Source organism: Lathyrus oleraceus, chromosome 2 (genome assembly GCF_024323335.1).
Source record: "Lathyrus oleraceus cultivar Zhongwan6 chromosome 2, CAAS_Psat_ZW6_1.0, whole genome shotgun sequence".
NCBI lineage: Eukaryota > Viridiplantae > Streptophyta > Magnoliopsida > Fabales > Fabaceae > Lathyrus > Lathyrus oleraceus.
In genome coordinates, this window is record NC_066580.1 from 444,221,175 (window position 1) to 444,234,982 (window position 13,808).

Below are 13,808 nucleotides of genomic sequence, written 5' to 3' on the forward strand. Positions count from 1 at the left end.
GGTTTTTCCAGAGCCGGTTGGGGCACAGGAAAAACATTCACGATCCTGTAAGAGTACTGGAATGGCCTGCTGTTGGGTTGGAGAGTGCAAGAATGAGAGGTTTCTTATTCAAGGATGCCATGGTTTCAACAACCTCCTTGGTAAATGTCTTTCCTACTCCAGATGATCCAATCAATACGGTTGGCTTGATTGCCTTGACAGCGTCTAAAAGCTCCTTCACGGGTTCATGCTCATGCGCCCAAGGCTTTTTGAAGTGCTGAAGAGATTGCAGACGAGAGCTACCAATAAGACCCTTAGAGTCCACAAACCAGATCTTCTTGCGAGTCTCTTCAACCGGGGCTTTTGTCTGCTTTGAAATCTCAAGAGCTATCAACTCTGCTATACCAGTTCCAGCCTCTCCAGCTCCCAAGAATAAAAATGTGTTGTCAGCTAAGGTTCCTCCGATCAACTTAAGGGAAGCAAGCAATCCTGCTAATACCACAGAAGCTATGCCCTGTATATCATCATTAAAAACAAGATGTGACGGGCTGTATTTATCCAGAAGATCGAACGCGTTATGATTGGCGAAATCTTCGAACTGTACGAGAATTTTCTCGCCGTAGTTCTGCTTAACTGCATGCATAAACTCGTCTAGAAGCTCCGCATATTCCTTCCCGGTTGCTCGCTTCTGTCTCCTACTGCAGTATATAGAGAAAGCTTCCCAACAGGAATTCCCATTCCCTGGGCACCGAGATCTCCTAGTCCTAATATACGTTCACCATCTGTCACAACAATAACTTGAATAGTTTTCTCCGGCCAGTTCTTAAGAACTTCAAGGATCTTGCCTTTCTCCTTCAAACTGATATATAAACCCTGAGGACGCCTATAAATGCTTCCATATTTCTGACATGCTTCTCCAACAGTTGGAGTGTAAACAAACGGTAACAATTCCTCGACATTGTCGATGAGAAGCTTGTAAAACAGCCTCTCATTCCTCTCCTGAAGATCCATCAAGGCTATATACCTATGAAGAGGAACATCATATTGGCGAAGATTATGCATTAATCTCTTTTCCTGAAGATCTTGAGTGTAAACAGCGGGAGGCAAAAGGCCACGAACGTAATGAGCATCTCTTTCTTTCTCAGTGAAAGCAAGACCTTTGTTGTAACGTGGATCTCTGAGCAAAGTGCATCCACTAGCCACAGAGAAACTCCATGGTGTGATGAGTTGATCTTCTGTAGCACTATCTTCACCATAGAGATCCTTAACACCACCACCGACAGAACCGTTCACGTAAGCCATATTGTCTCGGATTAATCTTTTTAATTGTTTGTGTGGTGTGTAATGAATGTTATTTTTCCATTGTGTTGCTCACGATTTGTGCGCTTGGCTTATGCTTGCAGGGTATTGACGGCATGATGCGTCACATGTATGTGGTGTGAGGTTACCGTCACGGTTGTTCTTCCGGCAGGGTCATGGCACGTTGGGAATGAACGAGATGTTTCCTGATACAAATCAGCTTACCATCTTCTATAACGGGAATATTTGTAGCTATAACTGAATTCCAGCGGAAAAGGTAGCCCTGTGCTGCACTTTGAGATGATTACAGAAACAATCAAAATCATATTTTGACTTTCTATAATTTACTAACAGATGCAAGGAATAATGCTCCTGGTTGCTGCTGCTGATAAATCTTCACAGGCAATTGCTGCAGAATGGGTTGTTTTAGTTCCTACAACTTCAGAAGCTACACAATCATAGGTACCACCATCAACAGCTAGAGAAGGTTCATTGGCCACAGCAGAAGATTGTACAGCCACCTGATGCTGCAATTGTCCTTTCTTCTGATTATCCTTCAAAGAATTTGACCTACTAAGAGATTCCTTGTTTTTTTTCATTTTTTGGATACATCTGAAACCATATTCTTACTCAAGACAGATGAAGAAGGCAACAAGGACGCTGATGTAAGCTTCTCAGAAGATGCAACAGTAGATTGTTGGGAAGAGATTTCAGAACAAGTACCAGACTCCTTTGGTGGCACAGAAGCGCTGGCATCACTAGATGTTACCACGGAATTAGGAGATCCATCCTTTTTAGCACCAGAGATTGAATCGGAAAATGATGAGATCACAACGCCAGACCCACTTGGCTTTACATAAGAGGCTCCTGACACAGTTGATGAGATTGCATTTGACACATCACGGGAAAATTCCCGATTAGGTGGTTCAACAATGCCAGAAATAGAAGCGACGATTTTATTAACAGGAAGGGAATTATGAGACACTGAATTTGCGAAACCAACATTTTGCGGACCACGATTCACTGTATAATTTAATCTTGGGGGCTGGGTAGTTTTCACTGCAACCTGACTGCTGACTGTTGTTTTGATGCAGGTCCGGTAATCATGTTGTTTGGCAAGAGTGTGCATGGTGTCGTTACAAGACCATTTGGTGAGTGAAACCTCTGTTGTACACAACTCCTTCCATTCTTCCATGCTAACTGGGACTTTGGTGGTTGCATTTGGCCTGGGCAAGGTTTCATCTAGCAGTAGGCACTTTTGTAGCACACTCCTCATGCCTTTGTCCAATAGCAGCAAGGCAAAACAAAGGGCAATAGGGCTAGTGGATCAAACATGTATCGTGAGCTATTTCTTGGTTCAAGCCAAAGGGTGATAAGCAAAGTATTATGTTGGATTGTTAGAGAACTCTTTGGACCTGGTTTGGGATAGACCAAGGCTAATGACCGTTGATTCAAAGATGTTCAAATAGCATGGTGTGCACAAAGTCACTTACTTGCAAATGAAGTAATCAAGAAAATCATCAACAAACATGAAGATTGGATGACACAATGAAACAAAGGGCCAGGCCAAGTTTGGATAGTCAAGAGCAAGTGAGGGTTGACTTTGGTCAAAGTTGACCAAAAAGTCAACCGTTGACCAAAGTCAACAATTGGTCAAAAATGCATTTTTTTTTGGTATCTTCTTTGTAAATGGAAAATGAATTATTGGTTAGGATGAAATTTAGGGTTTAAAGAATTTGGGTTGACTTTGGTCAAAGTTGACCAAAAAGTCAACTGTTGACTAAAGTCAACAGTTGGTCAAAAATGCCAAATTCTGTATTTTCTTGTATTGACTCACATGTAATGGCTTACAGTGACATGAAATAGATTGAAATGGATTAACAAATGGTTTGAAGCTGGTTTCCAAATTGTTTTGTTTATGACTTGAGTGCTTGACTTTTGAAAAATAACTTGACTGATAATGCACATGAACAAGGCCATGAAATGAGACCATAAGGTCAGGGTTTTGACATAGTATCCATGAACCAATAACTTGACTGGCAAGTGGCTAGAAACACAAGAAACTTGGTTGTTCAGATGACCCAGACCATAGATGTATCCACAATCACAACACCATGACTTTGGATCAAAACCAATCCTCATATAAAACCAAAATAAGGTTAGGCCAAGCATGCCAAACAAACATAAAAATTTTAGGACCAAAATCGGGGTATGACACTCATTACCATTTTGATCAGCTTCACCCTAACGTTCAATGTTAGTGGTTAAGAGCTACAGATTACCCATTACAGTTTGGCTTGTTTGTCGAGGTTGACATGACCCCTCTTGACTAAAGCCCACCCATTGTTTGAGCCTTTTTGTATGGATATAGTGTGTGATGTTTGCTTACTTGTGAACTTTTGATGTGTGTGCTCTTGAACTAGGAGTTTCCATTTGAGCTTAATTTGAGGATCATTACCATGTTCATCTAAGTGGAAGATACAAGATACATTGAGGATCTCTTATGAGACTTGTTTGATTGCTTATGCTTTGTGCTTGCTTATTCCAAAGGATGGGATCTACTTGGATCATCAATATGATCTCAAGAGAGGAATTCCTAGTGTGGTTTCATTTCTTATCCCTCACCTTTTTGTTCTCTTTAGGACTTAGCCTTTTTCTTCATCTCTCCACCCTAACTCATGCCAAAATCTTTTGTGCAAACATTTGACTATTGTTTTCAACATTAGAAACCTAAGCCTTATGCTTTTGATTTTACAACTTTATTTTCATAACACTTATTTTGAATTGAATCTTTAAAGTCAACTTTGACCATTTTGTATATACTTCTAATTGGTAAATATAACCCATTCAAATGTCTTTTGTGGTTCCAATGATCACTTTCTTAATCAAATTTTCCATAACCTTTAGCAATTAGGTTTGAGCTATCTTTGTGGTAGATGTAATACTCACCTTTGTCCTTAGTGATGGACAATGAGCCTTCCATGCTTATTATAGGGTTAACCCCTTACTAGCATGTTGAAGCTATCCTCACATGGTGGACTTGTGGTTTTAGGTTGAGTTTTCTCCCTTTGATAACAAAAGACCTTAGGGCTTTTGGACCAATCAATCCACTCATTTGTTTTGAGATTTTTATCCCGAACTACGAGGTTTTGATCCTAATCTTTTTATAAGAGGGTACGTAGGCAATGGGTTTATCCATCCAAACACAAAATGTAAATAACTTGTATATTCTCTTCTCATCTCTTCAATCATGTTTGCACAAATAATTTTTCACAAAACAAATAATCTTTGCAACAAGTGTGAAAAGGGCTCCCTAGGAGTACCTAGGATGTTTTGGGTGCCTAACACCTTCCCATTGCATAACCAACCCCCTTACCCAGATCTCTGTTTCTTTTACTAGTTTTTGTTCGCTTTCTAACCATTCCTTTGGATAAATAGAAGTGCGGTGGCGACTCGACTTTGTATGATTTACCTTGGATTTAGTCAATATCTCCAACGGTAACGAATACCCCGCTACAGAAAAGTGGCGACTCTGCTGGGGACGGTCCCTAGTGGGTTTGCCTACTTTTCACTTTTGTTGTATTATATTGTATATTGTTTTGTGACATATTTTTGTGCAATTTGGGATTACTGTATTGTATGTAATGATTGAATTGCTTGATATTAATTCCTTGCATGCTTGGTGATCTTTGTGAGATGAGTTCTATACCTGGACTCGAGTGCACTTAGGATAGGAGAATGGCATAGTCTTGTCGACTTGTGTGGAGTTATTCCTTAGCAAGTTGACTTGCAAGTCCATTCACTTGGTGGAGGTCATGTTGGGATCAATAATGTCACACAAGTAAGTTATGGTTAGACATTACTCTTTCCAATATAGACCTTAGAAGCCAAGGACCTTAGTTTACCAAGCCCATCTTGGCCTATTTTTAGGATGTAGTGCGGAAGTCGTTCAAATGTAAGATTTGATACGATTGTTACGCGATACTACGCTCATAAGAGTCTCTCTTGAGAATATTTTTGGAATACGAGTAGTCGTTTCTCCGATAATATCCGAAAGATGGGATGATGACTATGGGAACCTCTTGTAGAACATGTTTGGCAGGTTTAAACCCTAGTACATTCCCTTTGGGTGGTTCTTAACCGAGACTCCATGCTCGTGACTTGCAACAAACCTTTGATTCATGGTTGATCCGTTCATGTATCCTTAATATCAATGGAACTCCGGTGTTGATAAGGTGTAAACCATAATCCACCAAAATGGATGATTGATATTAAGGATAATATGATCCACCCCATGACCTTTGTTTGGTGTGCTTTGCTTGATCCTTGAGTGGGATTGTTGCATTCATCCATTCATGCATTCATCTGCATCCATATCATCAATAATAAAGGAAATTTTCAAGGAACTTAAGGGGTTTATTTGCAAAATTTTCAGACATGGAAAGACAAAGAAGGAATACAAAGAAGTACAGCTTCAGACAGCCAAATTTGAAAGAGTTAAGGAATCTGACATCCTATGTATTAGATCCCTTGGGTTTCAAGGCTCGCTTTGGGAAGCTTCTTCCTCTTCTGACTACTCAGGTGGATGAAGGGTTGATGAGTGTATTGGTACAGTTTTATGATCCCTTGTACCATTGCTTCACGTTTTCGGACTTCCAGCTTTTGCCTACCCTTGAGGAGTATGCTTATCTCGTGGGTATACCTATCCTGGATCAGTTGCTGTTCAGTGGATTGGAGAGTATTCCTACTTCTCAAGAGATAGCTGACCTGTTGCACATAGATGAATCTCTGGTTGGTGCTCATATAACTACCAAAGGTGGAATTCAAGGTCTCCCTTCTGAGTTCCTCATTGCTCAAGCTACTGTTTATGGGAAGGCCATGAGTGAGGATGCCTTTGAAGCCATATTTGTACTTCTCATCTATGGGTTGGTATTGTTCCCCAACATCGACAAGTTTGTGGATGTGAACGCTATTAGGATCTTCTTCGCTCTTAATCCCGTTCCGACTCTGTTGGGTGATACTTATTTCTCTTTGCATATGAGGAATGCAAAGGGTGGTGGTGCCATTGTGTGTTGTTTGCCTCTGTTGTATAAGTGGTTTATTTCTCACTTACCTCAGACGGTCGCCTTCAAGGAGAATAAGGGATGTCTACGGTGGTCCACGAGACTTATGTATCTCACTAATGATGATATCTCTTGGTATAATCGTGTGTATGATGGTGTGCAGATTATTGACTCTTGTGGTGAATTCTCCAATGTGCCTCTTCTTGGTACATGTGGTGGGATTAACTACAACCCTGTTTTGGCACGTCGTCAGCTTGGGTTCCCCCTAAAGGATAAACCTAATAACATTCTGTTAGAGGGTGTGTTCTTTCAGGAGGGTAAAGATCCCCAAGGCTTGAAGGGCAGAATGGTCCACGCTTGGCGCAAGGTTCATAAGAAAGGAAGGAAGGAGTTGGGTCCTAAGAATTGTGTTGCTATGGAGCCTTACACTGCTTGGGTAAGGAAGAGAGCATCTGAGTATCTCATGCCTTACAAATATCCGAGACCTACACCTTTGGTTGTGGCTGGGCCTTCAACCCTCCCTAACCAAGGAGTAGAGGAGTTGAGAAACGAAGACCTATCACGTGCCTGGATCCGTGAAAGGGAAGAGTTGCTTCAGCAGATTAAGGAGAAAGATGCTTTGATTGATTTCCTCGAGCATCGGGTTATTGATGATCCTAATGATACCTGGACTTCTCTACTTCCTCAGTCTTCCAAGTTTTGGAAGAGGAGGTATGATCGACTCGCCAAAGAGAAGGCCTATATGGAGGCAGCTTACGAGAGAGAGGTGAAGAGGCTTCGTGCATCCCATCTTCCTGTGTCCCGAGCTTTAGATGATTGTTTCTAGGGATCCATAGGATGATTATTTTCCTTTCCTCTTGTATATGATTGACAATGCTGTACTTCTTTTCCCTGATATTATTTGATGAGATATTTCCATATGTGATAAACAGTTAATATTTCCAAAAGTTGCAAATAAAACCCTAGAGTTCCTTTGAAATAAAAACAAATCATATGCACAAGCATTGCATGCATCATATGCATAAGCAGGTTTTGTTCCCGGCTTCTGGTCCTATGGTCTAACTCTGTGCTCTTCATTTATTTTGAAGACAAGCTGACTCACCGGTACTACACTAGAGCCAACTTTTCCAGAATGATGGATCATCTAGAGCAAGAGAACCGTGAACTCAAGGAGGAAGTCGCCAGACTGAGTGCTTTGATGGAATCGTTCCTGGCTGCCCATAGCCAGTCTTCTCCAACGCCTTCAACTCCTCCCCAGAGGACAGTCATCTCTGAGATTATTTCCTCAACTGTGCCTGCAGCCAGTGCACATTTTGCTCCGACAGCCATGCCAACCGGGTTTCTGTGGGGGATGCCTCCCAATTTCGTGCCTGAGGGTCCTGCTCCAACTTTTGCTTCTATGCCGGCATCTAGCCCGGTCCTTGTTGTTCCTCCTCCTATCGTGCATACTGTGCCTAGGGTAGACGACACCATCTATCATTCTGAGCCATCTGAGGGCCCAGATGTCCATGAGAAGATGGATGCTATGAACGACCTATTTCTTGAGCTTTGCAAGGAATTGAAGACTCTTAGAGGAAAGGATCTTTTTGGCAAGTCTGCTGCCGAATTATGCTTGGTTCCCAATGTGAAGATCCCTGTGAAATTCAAGGTCCCTGACTTTGAAAAAAATAAAGGGAATACTTGTCCTCTCAGCCACCTGGTCATGTATGCCAGGAAGATGTCAACTCAGACTGATAATGACCAGTTGCTCATCCACTACTTTCAGGACAGTCTGTCCGGTGCTGCCCTGAGATGGTATATGGGGCTGGACAGTGCAAACATCCGATCCTTCAACGATCTTGGCGAGGACTTCGTCAAGCAATACAAGTATAATGTGGATATGGCTCCCGATAGGGATCAGCTAAGGGCCATGTCCCAGAAGGACAAAGAAACATTCAAAGAGTATGCCCAGAGGTGGCGAGAGTTGGCTGCACAGATCGTGCCTCCGCTGAAAGAGAAAGAAATGACCAAGATCTTTCTGAAGACCTTGAGTTCATTCTATTATGAGCGGATGATTGCTAGCGCTCCTTCTGACTTCACCGAGATGGTGAATATGGGGATGCGTTTAGAAGAAGGGGTTAGAGAAGGACGTCTAACCAAAGAAGAAGGCTCTTTTGCCGAACGTTATGGGGCGTTTGCAAAGAAGAAAGATGGAGAGGCACATGCTATGACCTCCCATGTGAAATCTAGAAGACCCTTTGTGAGGAGGAAGACTGTGCGTCCCGCCAGTAATCAGCATCAGGTGGCTCATATAGCACCTGTCTTTAGAGACAATCAACAGTATCAGCAACATAGCAACAATCAACAACCACCTCAGCAATATCAACAACAACAACACCGTCCACAACAACAGGCCTACCAGCCTCGCAACAGTAATCAAACCAGCACGAGTTATGAGAGGAAAAAGGTCACTTTTGATCCGATTTCGATGACATACGCAGAACTATATCCCTCTTTGATAGAGAGGAAGTTGATTACTCCGAGAGACCCACCAGCTATACCTGTTAACCCTCAGTGGTGGTATAAGTCTGAATTGCATTGTGTATATCACTCTGGTGCTCCCGGCCATGATGTGGAGAATTGCTATCCTTTGAAGACCAAGGTTCAAGACCTTGTGAGGTGTGGCATCCTGTGTTTTGAGGACGTAGGTCCTAATGTGAAGAAGAACCCATTGCCCAAGCATGGGAAATCTGTCAACATGGTCCAGGGCTGCCCTGGCAAATACAAAGTCAAATATGTCAGTCATATTCGACAGTCTCTGGTCGAGTTGCACCGTTTGTTGTGTGATTACAGTCACTATGAGCACGATTATGATAAATGCCGAATCTGCCCTGTTAACCGATTGGGTTGTCGTCAGGTGTGCAAAGATCTTCAGAAAATGCTGGACGAAGGAGTCATTGAGATTCTTCAGAATAGGAATGTTGACGAAGATGAGCCAGAGGTCAACGTAATTTCCCCAGTATTCCGGATGCCCAAACCTGTTATCATCAAGTACGATGGTAGCAAGCAGAAGGTTTCTCCTACCCTGATCATTAAGCATGCCGGTCCAGTACCGTATTCTTCTGAAAAGGCAATTCCCTTTCGTTACAACGCTGTTGCTGTAGAAGATGGGAAAGAGGTGACTTTGCCATCCTCCTCTGTTGTGAATATTGCTGACGTAAGTGGTTTGACCTGTAGTGGTCGTGTGTTTTCTGCACCACCGAAGCCCAAGGATAAGGCTGATTTTATTGAACGCCCGATTGGGAATGCTGTGAGCACCCCGAATCCGGCACCTGTTGTTAATCCCTCCTCTGTACTGAAAACTCCTACTTCTGTTGGCCCTAGTGGCAATGTGAAAGAAGACTGTGATGAGATGCTGAAGCTCATCAAGAAGAGTGAGTACAATGTTGTAGACCAGCTTCTACAAACGCCATCCAAGATATCCGTGTTATCTTTGCTTCTGAATTCAAAACCACATAGAGAGGCTCTGCAGAAAGTTTTGGATGTGGCATATGTAGATCATGATGTCACTACAGAACAGTTCGATAGCATTGTTGCAAACATTACTGCTTGTAACAATTTGAATTTATGTGACTCTGATCTCCCTGAGGAGGGAAGAGACCACAACTTGGCTTTACACATATCCATGAATTGTAAAGACGATGCCATGTCCAATGTGCTGGTGGACACTGGGTCATCCCTGAATGTATTGCCAAAATCCACTCTCTCAAGACTGTCTTATCAAGGGCCTCCCATGAGGCAGAGTGGAGTTGTTGTGAAAGCTTTCGATGGGTCGCGTAAGACTGTGATTGGGGAAGTTGATCTCCCAATCAAGATTGGACCAAGTGATTTCCAAATTACCTTCCAGGTTATGGACATCAACCCATCGTACAGTTGTCTCTTAGGCAGACCATGGATTCACGAGGCGGGTGCCGTGACATCCACCCTACACCAGAAGCTGAAATTTGTGAAGAATAAGAAACTGGTGGTGGTAGGGGGAGAAAAGGCTCTCCTGGTTAGCCACTTGTCTTCCTTCTCATACATAGATGCTGAGGATGAAGTTGGAACTCCTTTCCAAGCTTTATCTATAGCTGAGCCTGTTGAGAAGAGAACTCCTTCATTTGCTTCCTATAGAGACGTGAAGTTGGCCATTGAGTGTGGTGTAATTGCTGGTCTAGGAAAAATGATTGAGCTGGAAGACAATAAGTCTCGGGCTGGCATTGGCTTTTCTTCTGGGGTTTTCAATGAGAAAGGACTGTTCAAGAGTGGAGGTTTTATCCACACCGGTCAGGAGGAGGAAGCTGCTGCTGTCTTGGAAGAAGATGCAGAGGATTCTGACAATTTTGTCATCCCTGGGGGGATCTGTAACAATTGGGTCGCTATGGATGTTCCTACAGTTGTCCACAAGTCAACGTAATGATCACTTTGTTTAAAAACCCTTCTCCCATGCCAAAAGGAGAAGTGACGACATTGTTGGCAACATAAATACAATGATATTTTCATTCAATAAATTCATGTTAAATGTTTGTTTTTCCAATTATTTTCCCTTTTTGCTTTTTGCATGAAATTGGTGATCACATAAAACCCTAAAATAAAATAAAATCAATCTTTTCATCTGCATAATGATTTGCCTTGTTTGATTTCTAAAAGCTTTTCATATCCAAAATCATTATGCAGGTTGATCAAACCCATTGAACATAATGATCCAACACCATCTCCCAATTTTGAGTTCCATGTATTTGAGGCAGAGGAAGATGATGTTGAAGAGATTCCTGACGAGATTACCCGTCTACTTGAGCATGAAGAGAAGATCATTCAGCTGCATCTTGAGAATCTGGAAACAGTCAACTTAGGGTCTGATGATTGTGTGCGAGAAGTGAAGATTGGGGCACTCCTGGAAGAATCTGTTAAGAAGGGGTTGATTGAATTGCTACGAGAATATGTCGATATCTTTGCTTGGTCGTATGAAGACATGTCAGGTCTAGATACAAATATTGTGCAACATTTCCTGCCCTTGAAGCCTGAGTGCGTGCCTGTGAAGCAGAAGCTCAGAAGAACTCATCCTGATATGGAAGTAAAAATCAAAGAGGAAGTTCAGAAGCAAATTGATGTGGGGTTTCTGGTGACTTCTACATATCCTCAATGGGTGGCCAATATTGTGCCCGTGCCTAAGAAAGACGGAAAAGTTCGGATGTGTGTGGATTATAGAGATTTGAATAAAGCTAGTCCGAAAGATGATTTCCCTCTACCACACATTGATATGTTGGTAGACAATACAGCTAAATTCAATGTCTTCTCGTTTATGGATGGATTTTCAGGATATAATCAGATTAAGATGGCACCCGAGGATATGGAGAAGACAACATTCATCACACCTTGGGGAACATTCTGTTATCGAGTGATGCCCTTCGGTTTGAAGAACGCCGGAGCCACGTATCAACGAGCTATGACCACCTTGTTTCATGATATCATGCACAAGGAGATTGAGGTATATGTTGATGATATGATTGCTAAGTCGAGAACGGAAGTGGAACATGTAGAGCACTTGTTGAAGCTTTTTCAGCGTTTGAGGAAGTACAAGCTTCGTCTGAATCCCAACAAGTGTACATTTGGAGTCCGTTCTGGCAAGTTATTGGGCTTTATCGTCAGTGAAAGAGGTATTGAGGTTGATCCTGCAAAGGTCAAAGCAATACAAGAGATGCATGCGCCCAAAACTGAGAAGCAGGTCCGAGGTTTTCTTGGTCGCTTGAATTACATTTCCAGATTCATATCCCACATGACTGCCACATGTGCGCCGATATTCAAGCTTCTCCGGAAAGATCAGTCTCATGATTGGACCGAGGATTTCCAGAAAGCTTTCGATAGTATCAAAGAGTATTTGTCTGAACCTCCAATCCTGTCTCCTCCTGTGGAAGGAAGACCTTTGATCATGTATCTGACTGTTCTTGAAGACTCTATGGGTTGTGTCCTTGGTTAGCAAGACGAATCAGGAAAGAAAGAGTATGTTATTTACTACCTGAGTAAAAAGTTCACTGATTGTGAGTCTCGATACTCAATGCTTGAGAAGACATGTTGTCTTTGGCTTGGGCCGCTAAGCGTTTACGCCAGTATATGATAAATCATACAACTTGGTTGATATCCAGAATGGATCCAATCAAGTACATATTTGGCAGATGTTGTTATCTGAGTATGATATTGAGTATCGAGCTCAAAAGGCTATTAAAGGTAGTATCTTGGCTGACCACTTGGCACATCAGCCTATTGAGGATTATCAGTCAGTTCAGTATGACTTCCCAGATGAGGAGATTCTGTATTTGAAGATGAAAGATTGTGATGAGCCTACACTCGATGAAGGGCCAGAACCTGGTTCCAGATGGAGTATGGTATTTGATGGCGCTGTAAATCGGTACGGAAATGGTATTGGGGCAGTGATTATTACTCCTCAGGGCATACATATTCCTTTTACAGCAAGGCTAACTTTCAAATGCACGAATAATATGGCTGAGTATGAGGCCTGTATTATGGGGTTGGAAGAGTGTATTGATCTAAGGATCAAGCATCTTGATGTTTATGGTGATTCGGCCCTTGTTGTCAATCAGATTAAGGGTGAATGGGAAACGAATCAGCCTGGTCTCATTCCATATAGAGATTATACGAGGAGGATTTCAACATTCTTTACTGAGGTTGACTTTCATCATATTCCTCGAGATGAGAATCGGATGGCAGACGCTCTTGCTACGCTTGCTTCGATGATTGTGGTTAAGTATTGGAATGAAGTTCCCAACATCATCGTGATGCGCTTGGACAGACCAGCTCATGTATTTGCAGTTGAAGAATTGCAAGATGATAAGCCGTGGTATTATGACATTAAGTGTTTCCTCCAAAACCAGGTTTATCCACCTGGGGCATCTGTGAAAGATAAGAAGACTTTGAGAAGATTGTCAGGCAGTTTCTACCTCAATGGCGAAGTGCTTTATAAGAGAAATTTTGACATGGTTCTGCTCAGATGCGTGGATAGATACGAAGCAGACCTGTTGATGGCTGAGGTCCATGAAGGTTCATTTGGTACTCATTCCAATGGACATGCCATGGCTAGAAAGATGTTGAGAGCAGACTACTATTGGCTGACAATGGAGTCTGACTGCTGCGAGTATGTGAAGAAATGCCATAAGTGTCAGATTTATGCGGATAAGATTCATATCCCCCCGACACTTCTGAATGTAATTTCATCACCATGGCCTTTCTCCATGTGAGGAATTGACATGATTGGCATGATTGAGCCGAAAGCGTCCAATGGACACAGGTTTATTCTCGTAGCAATTGATTACTTCACTAAGTGGGTTGAAGTGGCATCATATGCAAATGTGACCAGGCAGGTGGTCGTGAAATTTATCAAGAATCAACTCATATGCCATTATGGTGTGCCAGATAAGATCATTACTGATAATG

At 42.3% G+C, this 13,808-nt stretch overlaps 1 pseudogene; it reads right to left on the bottom strand.

Moving 5' to 3' along the window:
- Nucleotides 1–22: 22 nt before the first annotated feature.
- On the bottom strand, nucleotides 23–1,328 carry LOC127120184 (NADP-dependent malic enzyme-like; annotated as a pseudogene).
- Between the last annotated feature and the right edge of the window lie 12,480 nt (nucleotides 1,329–13,808).